General features: G+C 70.0%; 3 pseudogenes; all 3 read right to left on the bottom strand.

Moving 5' to 3' along the window:
- Nucleotides 1-35: 35 nt before the first annotated feature.
- Nucleotides 36-4,595, bottom strand: LOC134149606 (PHD finger protein 7-like; annotated as a pseudogene).
- Nucleotides 4,596-6,151: 1,556 nt separating this feature from the next.
- Nucleotides 6,152-8,875, bottom strand: LOC134149605 (PHD finger protein 7-like; annotated as a pseudogene).
- A 1,556-nt stretch (nt 8,876-10,431) lies between these two features.
- Nucleotides 10,432-13,153, bottom strand: LOC134149604 (PHD finger protein 7-like; annotated as a pseudogene).
- Nucleotides 13,154-13,646: the final 493 nt, after the last annotated feature.

Below are 13,646 nucleotides of genomic sequence, written 5' to 3'. Positions count from 1 at the left end.
CCTTGCCCTGGCCCAGCCTCGCCAGGGGGGGATGGTCAGGGCCGGAGCTGCGGCAACGGCACGATGGGGTTTGCAGAGGATGGGGGCATGGCCGGGATGGGGGTCCCGTCGGGCGCCCGTGCCCAGCCTGGGCAGCCCAGGCTCAGGAGAGCACGGGCTCCGCAGCGGGGCACTCGGGCAGCTCCTGCCTGCCCCTGCCACCGCTCACGGACCGCTCCAACACCACCTGCGCCGGGCAGCGGGCTGCCGGGAGCCGCGGGCAGGGGCCCGGCGCCCTCACCCTTCTCCTGCGAGTCGGGGGCCTTCCTCTTCATGGCGGACACGGGCCAGTGGACAGAGCGCTTTGGAGAGTGCCGGGCACCGCAGCCCCGGGTTTTCCCTTCCACGCGCTCCTCTGCTGACCCTGCGGGAGAAGCGGGACCACAGCGAGTCTCCAGCGCGGCACCCCGAGCCGCCGGGCAGGGGCACCCCCTGGTCCCCGGGCAGCCCCGCGCCAGCCCCTGCCTCCCCTGCCCGCACCTCCGCAGGTAGCTCGGAGGTGCTGCCTCCCGACTCAGCTCCTGCCCCAGCCGCCCAGCCCTTTTCAGCCCGCCACCGGCGGCGGGTCACAGGGCCCCGCTGTGATGCAGGTGCTGGTGCGGGGGCAGCGCCAGGGCCAAATGTGGACCCAGTGTCGCGGGGGCGGTGGGTGCCGAGGCCTCGGCCAGCCTGGCAGTGGGGCCGGCAGCTCTTGCAGCCTGCGCCTCTAGCGCCCAGGCTCCCCCTGGGGCTGCCTGCGGGCCCGGGGCAGCCGCGCGAGAGCCGCACAGCAGGCAAGGCTGGAGGGCACCTCTGGAGAGCATCTAGTCCAGTGCCCCCCGGCTCAAGCGTGGTCACCAAGGGCAGGCTGCCCAGGGCCCTGGCCACACGCCGCTGGAATGTCTCCGAGCGTGGAGACTCCACGACCTCCCTGGGCAACCGGCTCCGGTGCTCTGTCACCCTCACAGTAAACAAGTTTTGCCTTATGTTCGGCCGGAGCCTCCCGTGTTTCCCTTTGGGCCCGCTGCTTCTCTGCCTGTCCCTGGGCACTGCTAGGAAGAGTCTGGCCCCGACCTCCCTTCAGATGTTGCTGCGCTCGGAGCAGATGCCCCCTCAGCCTTCCCGTCTCCAGGCTGCACAGGCCCAGCGCGCTCAGCCTTTCCTCGCTTGCCCCTTGAGAAGGCTGCGCTGACTGTTGCTTTCTGCCAGGCCTCAGGCCCCTCATCTCCACACCACCAGCACCTTTCCAAGATGCTGATGGTGAGTGGCCTTGCAATGCCGTCAGCCAGCTCCCTCAGCACTCGTGGCTGTATCCCAGCAGCGCCCCTGTGCACTTGTGGATATCCAGTTTGCTTAAGCGATCCCTAACCACATCCTCCTCCACCGCAGGGAAGTCTGCCTTTCTCCAGACTTTCTGCCTGCTCTCCAAGGGGAAAGGGGCCTTGGTGACTCTGTGGGCAGGGAGATTGGCCAGAAAAATGGGAGGCCTCTACTCCAGCACTCGCAGTCCTTCCCTTTCCAAAGGAACCAAGGGGCCCTGCCTCCTCAGGGGCCTTCCCTCCCTCTCAGCCCACTCCACCTCCTGTGGCCAACAAGGCCAGACACAGGTGGCCAAGGCCCGCCCAGAGCATGGAAGCTCCTGGGCAAGGTCTTGCCAAGAGCCACTGACACCACAGCCCTACCCCTGCCCTCCCCCAAATCAGCCCCTGCAGAGAGGCAAAGCAGGCGCAAGCCGAGGAAAGAACGGGGCAGCACCCAGCGCAGTGGAGATGAGCCAACAGCTTTATTTTTTGGGGCTCGGAGTGCTGCTGCCATTGCTCAGGGCTGCCACACGCCCCCTCCGGCGGAGTTTTCACGGCCGCCGGTAGGGATTTTGGGAGCGGCGGGCTAGCCTGGAGCGGCTCGGCCTTCGCTCCGGCCCCCGTCCCGCCCGACGGGCTGCGGGTCCGGGGAGCTGCGGAGCTGGAGGACGCCGCCGGCTCAGCCTGGCTGCTGGTGCTGGGGGCGGCCGGCTCCGGCTGCGCGCTGGAGGCTGCGAGGGGAGGCAGGAAGGTCAGCAGCACGGCCCCGGGGCTGCAGAGCCCCGAGCGGTGCCCCCGGCCCTGCCGCAGGCAGAGACCCTGCTGCAGCGCTGTGCTGAGCACCCGCTGCCAGGCCTGGCCCCAGCCCCAGCCCCAGCCTGCGGGGCCCTGGCCGCGGTGCCTCTTACCGGGGCCCAGGCCGGCACACTCGTCGCACTCCCAGCTCACGGCGGCGTTTCCCAGGCCCGAGCAGCCCCGATGGGCCCCTTGGGCAGCGCAGGACGAGCACAGCAGCAGCTCCCAGCGCCTGGCCAAGCAAACGGGTTGGTGGCGGTGGTGGCCGGGGCTGCTGGCCGTGATGCCAGCGAGGCCCCCATGGGCCGAGGGAGCGCAGCAAGGCAGTGCCCGGCACAACTCTTGTGCCAAGCACCGGCTCCCAGAGCCCTTGGGGAGACCAAGAGCCCATGCAGAGCTCCAGCAGCACCCACCACTGCTTGCAGGACCCCTCGGGCTGCAGCACTGCTGCGGGTACCCCCCCTTGCCCAGGCAGCCCCACGGCCCCCCATGCCAAAGGGCTGTCCCCTTCCCTCTGCCCCCTTCCCACCTGGGCGTCCCTCCACCTCCCTGCCCAACCTGCTGACACCAATGGGACAGCAGCCATGCTGCCCCCCGCTGCAGATCTGCCGCGTGGCTGACGTACCCACTCTGCTCTGCCTGCTCCCTGCCCCGTGGGTGAAGGCACCGGGCCGCATCGCAGCGCCTGTGCCGCTGGTACAGGTCGCGGTAGCGGCCGCCTTCCTCCCACGATGGTCCTCTGCCGCAGAAGGAAGGGAAAGTCAGGAGCCTGCCCTGGCCTGGCACAAGCCACCACGGCCTCGGGCCCCTGGGGCGGCACAGTGCCGGCACCCTTCTGCCTCGGGAGCGGGGAGCATGGGCAGCAGGGAGCCAACCTGAAGGGGATGGAGATGCCCATTTTAAACATCTCCGGGAGAAATCTCCTGCGGTTCTTGCAGAGCGGGCACCGGAAGCAGGAGAATCCGGCGTGCACGGCCTGTCCCTGCAGGAGACAAACAGGCAGCGTCAGCGGGGCACTGTGGCTGGCCCCGCCGTGCCCCTGGCGCCAGGGAAGCGCCCCCGACCTGGATGCAGCCCCGGTGGAACCAGGCCCCTTTGCAGGCCGGGCACACCATGGTGCGGTACGAGAGCTGCTCGTCCACGGGCTCCTGGCAGATGATGCACGTCGTCTCCGCAGTGGGACGTGCTGGCACTGCCTGCTCCGGACGGTGCTCCCAGCAGAACGACCTGGCGGGAGCAGGGATAGAGAGGGGCGAGGTCGGGAAGCGCGGAGACCGCGCACTCTGCCGCGGAGGGGGCGAAGAGGGGGCGAAGGAGCCCCCCGCGGCCCGATGCAGAATGCCAGGATGCTCGCTTGGCTGCTCGGCCGGCGCTGGCACAGGGCGTCGCGGCAGGGACCCCCGGTGCCGGGCTGGCTGCCCTTACCTGTAGGGCCTGAAGAACTGGGTGACGCAGCCGTGCTCGGAGGCGCAGGGCAGGTGGAAGGTGCGGCTGCAGCCCTTCTGCTGGCAGCTGATGGCAGCGCCCCGCTCGCCGCACACGAAGCAGCCCTGCGGGGAGCACGGCAGAGCCGTCGGGCACGCGCCTGCGCCTCCCCGGCCAGCCCCGCTCCTCCAGCAAAGGCCCAGGGCCCTGCGCCTTGCTGCCTCCCAGCCCGCACAGCTGCCTCCCGCGCCAGGTCGCTCCCGGCAGCGCTGCCCAGAGCTGCTCGGAGGCACTGGTGGCTCTTGCCCGTGCCCCAGGCCAAGCTGCCCCGAGCCTCTGCATGCACAAACCTCCCCATCCCTGGCATGTCCTCACCTTCTGCGCCGCGCTCTTTATTTTCCATTTGATGTCCACGGGGAGGAATCCGCAGATGCCCTCCTCCCTGCTCCCGCGCTGGTGCAGCCAGCTGGCAGAGAACTGCAGGACACAGCAGAGCCGGAGCTCGGGAGGTGGCCGAGGCCCGGAGCGGTGCTGGGGCCGAGCTGGGGGAGCCCCCGGGCACACTCACCAGGCAGTTCTCGTGGACACACAGCCCTCTCTTCTCATGCTTCGGCCCGCAGACGTCCGCGCTGACATCTGCGCGGCGGCACAGCATGCAGGCTGCAGGGGAGAGAGCAAATGCCATGAGCACTGAGCAGCCCGCCAAGGCCTGGGGACACATCCCTGAGCAGCTGCCCTCAGGCCTTGCCCTGGCCCAGCCTCGCCAGGGGGGGATGGTCAGGGCCGGAGCTGCGGCAACGGCACGATGGGGTTTGCAGAGGATGGGGGCATGGCCGGGATGGGGGTCCCGTCGGGCGCCCGTGCCCAGCCTGGGCAGCCCAGGCTCAGGAGAGCACGGGCTCCGCAGCGGGGCACTCGGGCAGCTCCTGCCTGCCCCTGCCACCGCTCACGGACCGCTCCAACACCACCTGCGCCGGGCAGCGGGCTGCCGGGAGCCGCGGGCAGGGGCCCGGCGCCCTCACCCTTCTCCTGCGAGTCGGGGGCCTTCCTCTTCATGGCGGACACGGGCCAGTGGACAGAGCGCTTTGGAGAGTGCCGGGCACCGCAGCCCCGGGTTTTCCCTTCCACGCGCTCCTCTGCTGACCCTGCGGGAGAAGCGGGACCACAGCGAGTCTCCAGCGCGGCACCCCGAGCCGCCGGGCAGGGGCACCCCCTGGTCCCCGGGCAGCCCCGCGCCAGCCCCTGCCTCCCCTGCCCGCACCTCCGCAGGTAGCTCGGAGGTGCTGCCTCCCGACTCAGCTCCTGCCCCAGCCGCCCAGCCCTTTTCAGCCCGCCACCGGCGGCGGGTCACAGGGCCCCGCTGTGATGCAGGTGCTGGTGCGGGGGCAGCGCCAGGGCCAAATGTGGACCCAGTGTCGCGGGGGCGGTGGGTGCCGAGGCCTCGGCCAGCCTGGCAGTGGGGCCGGCAGCTCTTGCAGCCTGCGCCTCTAGCGCCCAGGCTCCCCCTGGGGCTGCCTGCGGGCCCGGGGCAGCCGCGCGAGAGCCGCACAGCAGGCAAGGCTGGAGGGCACCTCTGGAGAGCATCTAGTCCAGTGCCCCCCGGCTCAAGCGTGGTCACCAAGGGCAGGCTGCCCAGGGCCCTGGCCACACGCCGCTGGAATGTCTCCGAGCGTGGAGACTCCACGACCTCCCTGGGCAACCGGCTCCGGTGCTCTGTCACCCTCACAGTAAACAAGTTTTGCCTTATGTTCGGCCGGAGCCTCCCGTGTTTCCCTTTGGGCCCGCTGCTTCTCTGCCTGTCCCTGGGCACTGCTAGGAAGAGTCTGGCCCCGACCTCCCTTCAGATGTTGCTGCGCTCGGAGCAGATGCCCCCTCAGCCTTCCCGTCTCCAGGCTGCACAGGCCCAGCGCGCTCAGCCTTTCCTCGCTTGCCCCTTGAGAAGGCTGCGCTGACTGTTGCTTTCTGCCAGGCCTCAGGCCCCTCATCTCCACACCACCAGCACCTTTCCAAGATGCTGATGGTGAGTGGCCTTGCAATGCCGTCAGCCAGCTCCCTCAGCACTCGTGGCTGTATCCCAGCAGCGCCCCTGTGCACTTGTGGATATCCAGTTTGCTTAAGCGATCCCTAACCACATCCTCCTCCACCGCAGGGAAGTCTGCCTTTCTCCAGACTTTCTGCCTGCTCTCCAAGGGGAAAGGGGCCTTGGTGACTCTGTGGGCAGGGAGATTGGCCAGAAAAATGGGAGGCCTCTACTCCAGCACTCGCAGTCCTTCCCTTTCCAAAGGAACCAAGGGGCCCTGCCTCCTCAGGGGCCTTCCCTCCCTCTCAGCCCACTCCACCTCCTGTGGCCAACAAGGCCAGACACAGGTGGCCAAGGCCCGCCCAGAGCATGGAAGCTCCTGGGCAAGGTCTTGCCAAGAGCCACTGACACCACAGCCCTACCCCTGCCCTCCCCCAAATCAGCCCCTGCAGAGAGGCAAAGCAGGCGCAAGCCGAGGAAAGAACGGGGCAGCACCCAGCGCAGTGGAGATGAGCCAACAGCTTTATTTTTTGGGGCTCGGAGTGCTGCTGCCATTGCTCAGGGCTGCCACACGCCCCCTCCGGCGGAGTTTTCACAGCCGCCGGTAGGGATTTTGGGAGCGGCGGGCTAGCCTGGAGCGGCTCGGCCTTCGCTCCGGCCCCGTCCCGCCCGACGGGCTGCGGGTCCGGGGAGCTGCGGAGCTGGAGGACGCCGCCGGCTCAGCCTGGCTGCTGGTGCTGGGGGCGGCCGGCTCCGGCTGCGCGCTGGAGGCTGCGAGGGGAGGCAGGAAGGTCAGCAGCACGGCCCCGGGGCTGCAGAGCCCCGAGCGGTGCCCCCGGCCCTGCCGCAGGCAGAGACCCTGCTGCAGCGCTGTGCTGAGCACCCGCTGCCAGGCCTGGCCCCAGCCCCAGCCCCAGCCTGCGGGGCCCTGGCCGCGGTGCCTCTTACCGGGGCCCAGGCCGGCACACTCGTCGCACTCCCAGCTCACGGCGGCGTTTCCCAGGCCCGAGCAGCCCCGATGGGCCCCTTGGGCAGCGCAGGACGAGCACAGCAGCAGCTCCCAGCGCCTGGCCAAGCAAACGGGTTGGTGGCGGTGGTGGCCGGGGCTGCTGGCCGTGATGCCAGCGAGGCCCCCATGGGCCGAGGGAGCGCAGCAAGGCAGTGCCCGGCACAACTCTTGTGCCAAGCACCGGCTCCCAGAGCCCTTGGGGAGACCAAGAGCCCATGCAGAGCTCCAGCAGCACCCACCACTGCTTGCAGGACCCCTCGGGCTGCAGCACTGCTGCGGGTACCCCCCCTTGCCCAGGCAGCCCCACGGCCCCCCATGCCAAAGGGCTGTCCCCTTCCCTCTGCCCCCTTCCCACCTGGGCGTCCCTCCACCTCCCTGCCCAACCTGCTGACACCAATGGGACAGCAGCCATGCTGCCCCCCGCTGCAGATCTGCCGCGTGGCTGACGTACCCACTCTGCTCTGCCTGCTCCCTGCCCCGTGGGTGAAGGCACCGGGCCGCATCGCAGCGCCTGTGCCGCTGGTACAGGTCGCGGTAGCGGCCGCCTTCCTCCCACGATGGTCCTCTGCCGCAGAAGGAAGGGAAAGTCAGGAGCCTGCCCTGGCCTGGCACAAGCCACCACGGCCTCGGGCCCCTGGGGCGGCACAGTGCCGGCACCCTTCTGCCTCGGGAGCGGGGAGCATGGGCAGCAGGGAGCCAACCTGAAGGGGATGGAGATGCCCATTTTAAACATCTCCGGGAGAAATCTCCTGCGGTTCTTGCAGAGCGGGCACCGGAAGCAGGAGAATCCGGCGTGCACGGCCTGTCCCTGCAGGAGACAAACAGGCAGCGTCAGCGGGGCACTGTGGCTGGCCCCGCCGTGCCCCTGGCGCCAGGGAAGCGCCCCCGACCTGGATGCAGCCCCGGTGGAACCAGGCCCCTTTGCAGGCCGGGCACACCATGGTGCGGTACGAGAGCTGCTCGTCCACGGGCTCCTGGCAGATGATGCACGTCGTCTCCGCAGTGGGACGTGCTGGCACTGCCTGCTCCGGACGGTGCTCCCAGCAGAACGACCTGGCGGGAGCAGGGATAGAGAGGGGCGAGGTCGGGAAGCGCGGAGACCGCGCACTCTGCCGCGGAGGGGGCGAAGAGGGGGCGAAGGAGCCCCCCGCGGCCCGATGCAGAATGCCAGGATGCTCGCTTGGCTGCTCGGCCGGCGCTGGCACAGGGCGTCGCGGCAGGGACCCCCGGTGCCGGGCTGGCTGCCCTTACCTGTAGGGCCTGAAGAACTGGGTGACGCAGCCGTGCTCGGAGGCGCAGGGCAGGTGGAAGGTGCGGCTGCAGCCCTTCTGCTGGCAGCTGATGGCAGCGCCCCGCTCGCCGCACACGAAGCAGCCCTGCGGGGAGCACGGCAGAGCCGTCGGGCACGCGCCTGCGCCTCCCCGGCCAGCCCCGCTCCTCCAGCAAAGGCCCAGGGCCCTGCGCCTTGCTGCCTCCCAGCCCGCACAGCCGCCTCCCGCGCCAGGTCGCTCCCGGCAGCGCTGCCCAGAGCTGCTCGGAGGCACTGGTGGCTCTTGCCCGTGCCCCAGGCCAAGCTGCCCCGAGCCTCTGCATGCACAAACCTCCCCATCCCTGGCATGTCCTCACCTTCTGCGCCGCGCTCTTTATTTTCCATTTGATGTCCACGGGGAGGAATCCGCAGATGCCCTCCTCCCTGCTCCCGCGCTGGTGCAGCCAGCTGGCAGAGAACTGCAGGACACAGCAGAGCCGGAGCTCGGGAGGTGGCCGAGGCCCAGAGCGGTGCTGGGGCCGAGCTGGGGGAGCCCCCGGGCACACTCACCAGGCAGTTCTCGTGGACACACAGCCCTCTCTTCTCATGCTTCGGCCCGCAGACGTCCGCGCTGACATCTGCGCGGCGGCACAGCATGCAGGCTGCAGGGGAGAGAGCAAATGCCATGAGCACTGAGCAGCCCGCCAAGGCCTGGGGACACATCCCTGAGCAGCTGCCCTCAGGCCTTGCCCTGGCCCAGCCTCGCCAGGGGGGGATGGTCAGGGCCGGAGCTGCGGCAACGGCACGATGGGGTTTGCAGAGGATGGGGGCATGGCCGGGATGGGGGTCCCGTCGGGCGCCCGTGCCCAGCCTGGGCAGCCCAGGCTCAGGAGAGCACGGGCTCCGCAGCGGGGCACTCGGGCAGCTCCTGCCTGCCCCTGCCACCGCTCACGGACCGCTCCAACACCACCTGCGCCGGGCAGCGGGCTGCCGGGAGCCGCGGGCAGGGGCCCGGCGCCCTCACCCTTCTCCTGCGAGTCGGGGGCCTTCCTCTTCATGGCGGACACGGGCCAGTGGACAGAGCGCTTTGGAGAGTGCCGGGCACCGCAGCCCCGGGTTTTCCCTTCCACGCGCTCCTCTGCTGACCCTGCGGGAGAAGCGGGACCACAGCGAGTCTCCAGCGCGGCACCCCGAGCCGCCGGGCAGGGGCACCCCCTGGTCCCCGGGCAGCCCCGCGCCAGCCCCTGCCTCCCCTGCCCGCACCTCCGCAGGTAGCTCGGAGGTGCTGCCTCCCGACTCAGCTCCTGCCCCAGCCGCCCAGCCCTTTTCAGCCCGCCACTGGCGGCGGGTCACAGGGCCCCGCTGTGATGCAGGTGCTGGTGCGGGGGCAGCGCCAGGGCCAAATGTGGACCCAGTGTCGCGGGGGCGGTGGGTGCCGAGGCCTCGGCCAGCCTGGCAGTGGGGCCGGCAGCTCTTGCAGCCTGCGCCTCTAGCGCCCAGGCTCCCCCTGGGGCTGCCTGCGGGCCCGGGGCAGCCGCGCGAGAGCCGCACAGCAGGCAAGGCTGGAGGGCACCTCTGGAGAGCATCTAGTCCAGTGCCCCCCGGCTCAAGCGTGGTCACCAAGGGCAGGCTGCCCAGGGCCCTGGCCACACGCCGCTGGAATGTCTCCGAGCGTGGAGACTCCACGACCTCCCTGGGCAACCGGCTCCGGTGCTCTGTCACCCTCACAGTAAACAAGTTTTGCCTTATGTTCGGCCGGAGCCTCCCGTGTTTCCCTTTGGGCCCGCTGCTTCTCTGCCTGTCCCTGGGCACTGCTAGGAAGAGTCTGGCCCCGACCTCCCTTCAGATGTTGCTGCGCTCGGAGCAGATGCCCCCTCAGCCTTCCCGTCTCCAGGCTGCACAGGCCCAGCGCGCTCAGCCTTTCCTCGCTTGCCCCTTGAGAAGGCTGCGCTGACTGTTGCTTTCTGCCAGGCCTCAGGCCCCTCATCTCCACACCACCAGCACCTTTCCAAGATGCTGATGGTGAGTGGCCTTGCAATGCCGTCAGCCAGCTCCCTCAGCACTCGTGGCTGTATCCCAGCAGCGCCCCTGTGCACTTGTGGATATCCAGTTTGCTTAAGCGATCCCTAACCACATCCTCCTCCACCGCAGGGAAGTCTGCCTTTCTCCAGACTTTCTGCCTGCTCTCCAAGGGGAAAGGGGCCTTGGTGACTCTGTGGGCAGGGAGATTGGCCAGAAAAATGGGAGGCCTCTACTCCAGCACTCGCAGTCCTTCCCTTTCCAAAGGAACCAAGGGGCCCTGCCTCCTCAGGGGCCTTCCCTCCCTCTCAGCCCACTCCACCTCCTGTGGCCAACAAGGCCAGACACAGGTGGCCAAGGCCCGCCCAGAGCATGGAAGCTCCTGGGCAAGGTCTTGCCAAGAGCCACTGACACCACAGCCCTACCCCTGCCCTCCCCCAAATCAGCCCCTGCAGAGAGGCAAAGCAGGCGCAAGCCGAGGAAAGAACGGGGCAGCACCCAGCGCAGTGGAGATGAGCCAACAGCTTTATTTTTTGGGGCTCGGAGTGCTGCTGCCATTGCTCAGGGCTGCCACACGCCCCCTCCGGCGGAGTTTTCACGGCCGCCGGTAGGGATTTTGGGAGCGGCGGGCTAGCCTGGAGCGGCTCGGCCTTCGCTCCGGCCCCGTCCCGCCCGACGGGCTGCGGGTCCGGGGAGCTGCGGAGCTGGAGGACGCCGCCGGCTCAGCCTGGCTGCTGGTGCTGGGGGCGGCCGGCTCCGGCTGCGCGCTGGAGGCTGCGAGGGGAGGCAGGAAGGTCAGCAGCACGGCCCCGGGGCTGCAGAGCCCCGAGCGGTGCCCCCGGCCCTGCCGCAGGCAGAGACCCTGCTGCAGCGCTGTGCTGAGCACCCGCTGCCAGGCCTGGCCCCAGCCCCAGCCCCAGCCTGCGGGGCCCTGGCCGCGGTGCCTCTTACCGGGGCCCAGGCCGGCACACTCGTCGCACTCCCAGCTCACGGCGGCGTTTCCCAGGCCCGAGCAGCCCCGATGGGCCCCTTGGGCAGCGCAGGACGAGCACAGCAGCAGCTCCCAGCGCCTGGCCAAGCAAACGGGTTGGTGGCGGTGGTGGCCGGGGCTGCTGGCCGTGATGCCAGCGAGGCCCCCATGGGCCGAGGGAGCGCAGCAAGGCAGTGCCCGGCACAACTCTTGTGCCAAGCACCGGCTCCCAGAGCCCTTGGGGAGACCAAGAGCCCATGCAGAGCTCCAGCAGCACCCACCACTGCTTGCAGGACCCCTCGGGCTGCAGCACTGCTGCGGGTACCCCCCCTTGCCCAGGCAGCCCCACGGCCCCCCATGCCAAAGGGCTGTCCCCTTCCCTCTGCCCCCTTCCCACCTGGGCGTCCCTCCACCTCCCTGCCCAACCTGCTGACACCAATGGGACAGCAGCCATGCTGCCCCCGCTGCAGATCTGCCGCGTGGCTGACGTACCCACTCTGCTCTGCCTGCTCCCTGCCCCGTGGGTGAAGGCACCGGGCCGCATCGCAGCGCCTGTGCCGCTGGTACAGGTCGCGGTAGCGGCCGCCTTCCTCCCACGATGGTCCTCTGCCGCAGAAGGAAGGGAAAGTCAGGAGCCTGCCCTGGCCTGCACAAGCCACCACGGCCTCGGGCCCCTGGGGCGGCACAGTGCCGGCACCCTTCTGCCTCGGGAGCGGGGAGCATGGGCAGCAGGGAGCCAACCTGAAGGGGATGGAGATGCCCATTTTAAACATCTCCGGGAGAAATCTCCTGCGGTTCTTGCAGAGCGGGCACCGGAAGCAGGAGAATCCGGCGTGCACGGCCTGTCCCTGCAGGAGACAAACAGGCAGCGTCAGCGGGGCACTGTGGCTGGCCCCGCCGTGCCCCTGGCGCCAGGGAAGCGCCCCCGACCTGGATGCAGCCCCGGTGGAACCAGGCCCCTTTGCAGGCCGGGCACACCATGGTGCGGTACGAGAGCTGCTCGTCCACGGGCTCCTGGCAGATGATGCACGTCGTCTCCGCAGTGGGACGTGCTGGCACTGCCTGCTCCGGACGGTGCTCCCAGCAGAACGACCTGGCGGGAGCAGGGATAGAGAGGGGCGAGGTCGGGAAGCGCGGAGACCGCGCACTCTGCCGCGGAGGGGGCGAAGAGGGGGCGAAGGAGCCCCCCGCGGCCCGATGCAGAATGCCAGGATGCTCGCTTGGCTGCTCGGCCGGCGCTGGCACAGGGCGTCGCGGCAGGGACCCCCGGTGCCGGGCTGGCTGCCCTTACCTGTAGGGCCTGAAGAACTGGGTGACGCAGCCGTGCTCGGAGGCGCAGGGCAGGTGGAAGGTGCGGCTGCAGCCCTTCTGCTGGCAGCTGATGGCAGCGCCCCGCTCGCCGCACACGAAGCAGCCCTGCGGGGAGCACGGCAGAGCCGTCGGGCACGCGCCTGCGCCTCCCCGGCCAGCCCCGCTCCTCCAGCAAAGGCCCAGGGCCCTGCGCCTTGCTGCCTCCCAGCCCGCACAGCTGCCTCCCGCGCCAGGTCGCTCCCGGCAGCGCTGCCCAGAGCTGCTCGGAGGCACTGGTGGCTCTTGCCCGTGCCCCAGGCCAAGCTGCCCCGAGCCTCTGCATGCACAAACCTCCCCATCCCTGGCATGTCCTCACCTTCTGCGCCGCGCTCTTTATTTTCCATTTGATGTCCACGGGGAGGAATCCGCAGATGCCCTCCTCCCTGCTCCCGCGCTGGTGCAGCCAGCTGGCAGAGAACTGCAGGACACAGCAGAGCCGGAGCTCGGGAGGTGGCCGAGGCCCGGAGCGGTGCTGGGGCCGAGCTGGGGGAGCCCCCGGGCACACTCACCAGGCAGTTCTCGTGGACACACAGCCCTCTCTTCTCATGCTTCGGCCCGCAGACGTCCGCGCTGACATCTGCGCGGCGGCACAGCATGCAGGCTGCAGGGGAGAGAGCAAATGCCATGAGCACTGAGCAGCCCGCCAAGGCCTGGGGACACATCCCTGAGCAGCTGCCCTCAGGCCTTGCCCTGGCCCAGCCTCGCCAGGGGGGGATGGTCAGGGCCGGAGCTGCGGCAACGGCACGATGGGGTTTGCAGAGGATGGGGGCATGGCCGGGATGGGGGTCCCGTCGGGCGCCCGTGCCCAGCCTGGGCAGCCCAGGCTCAGGAGAGCACGGGCTCCGCAGCGGGGCACTCGGGCAGCTCCTGCCTGCCCCTGCCACCGCTCACGGACCGCTCCAACACCACCTGCGCCGGGCAGCGGGCTGCCGGGAGCCGCGGGCAGGGGCCCGGCGCCCTCACCCTTCTCCTGCGAGTCGGGGGCCTTCCTCTTCATGGCGGACACGGGCCAGTGGACAGAGCGCTTTGGAGAGTGCCGGGCACCGCAGCCCCGGGTTTTCCCTTCCACGCGCTCCTCTGCTGACCCTGCGGGAGAAGCGGGACCACAGCGAGTCTCCAGCGCGGCACCCCGAGCCGCCGGGCAGGGGCACCCCCTGGTCCCCGGGCAGCCCCGCGCCAGCCCCTGCCTCCCCTGCCCGCACCTCCGCAGGTAGCTCGGAGGTGCTGCCTCCCGACTCAGCTCCTGCCCCAGCCGCCCAGCCCTTTTCAGCCCGCCACCGGCGGCGGGTCACAGGGCCCCGCTGTGATGCAGGTGCTGGTGCGGGGGCAGCGCCAGGGCCAAATGTGGACCCAGTGTCGCGGGGGCGGTGGGTGCCGAGGCCTCGGCCAGCCTGGCAGTGGGGCCGGCAGCTCTTGCAGCCTGCGCCTCTAGCGCCCAGGCTCCCCCTGGGGCTGCCTGCGGGCCCGGGGCAGCCGCGCGAGAGCCGCAC

Source organism: Rhea pennata, chromosome 20 (genome assembly GCF_028389875.1).
Source record: "Rhea pennata isolate bPtePen1 chromosome 20, bPtePen1.pri, whole genome shotgun sequence".
Classification (NCBI taxonomy): Eukaryota; Metazoa; Chordata; class Aves; order Rheiformes; family Rheidae; genus Rhea; species Rhea pennata.
Note: the sequence above shows the minus strand (reverse complement) of the source record. Positions and strands in the feature narration are given on the sequence as shown.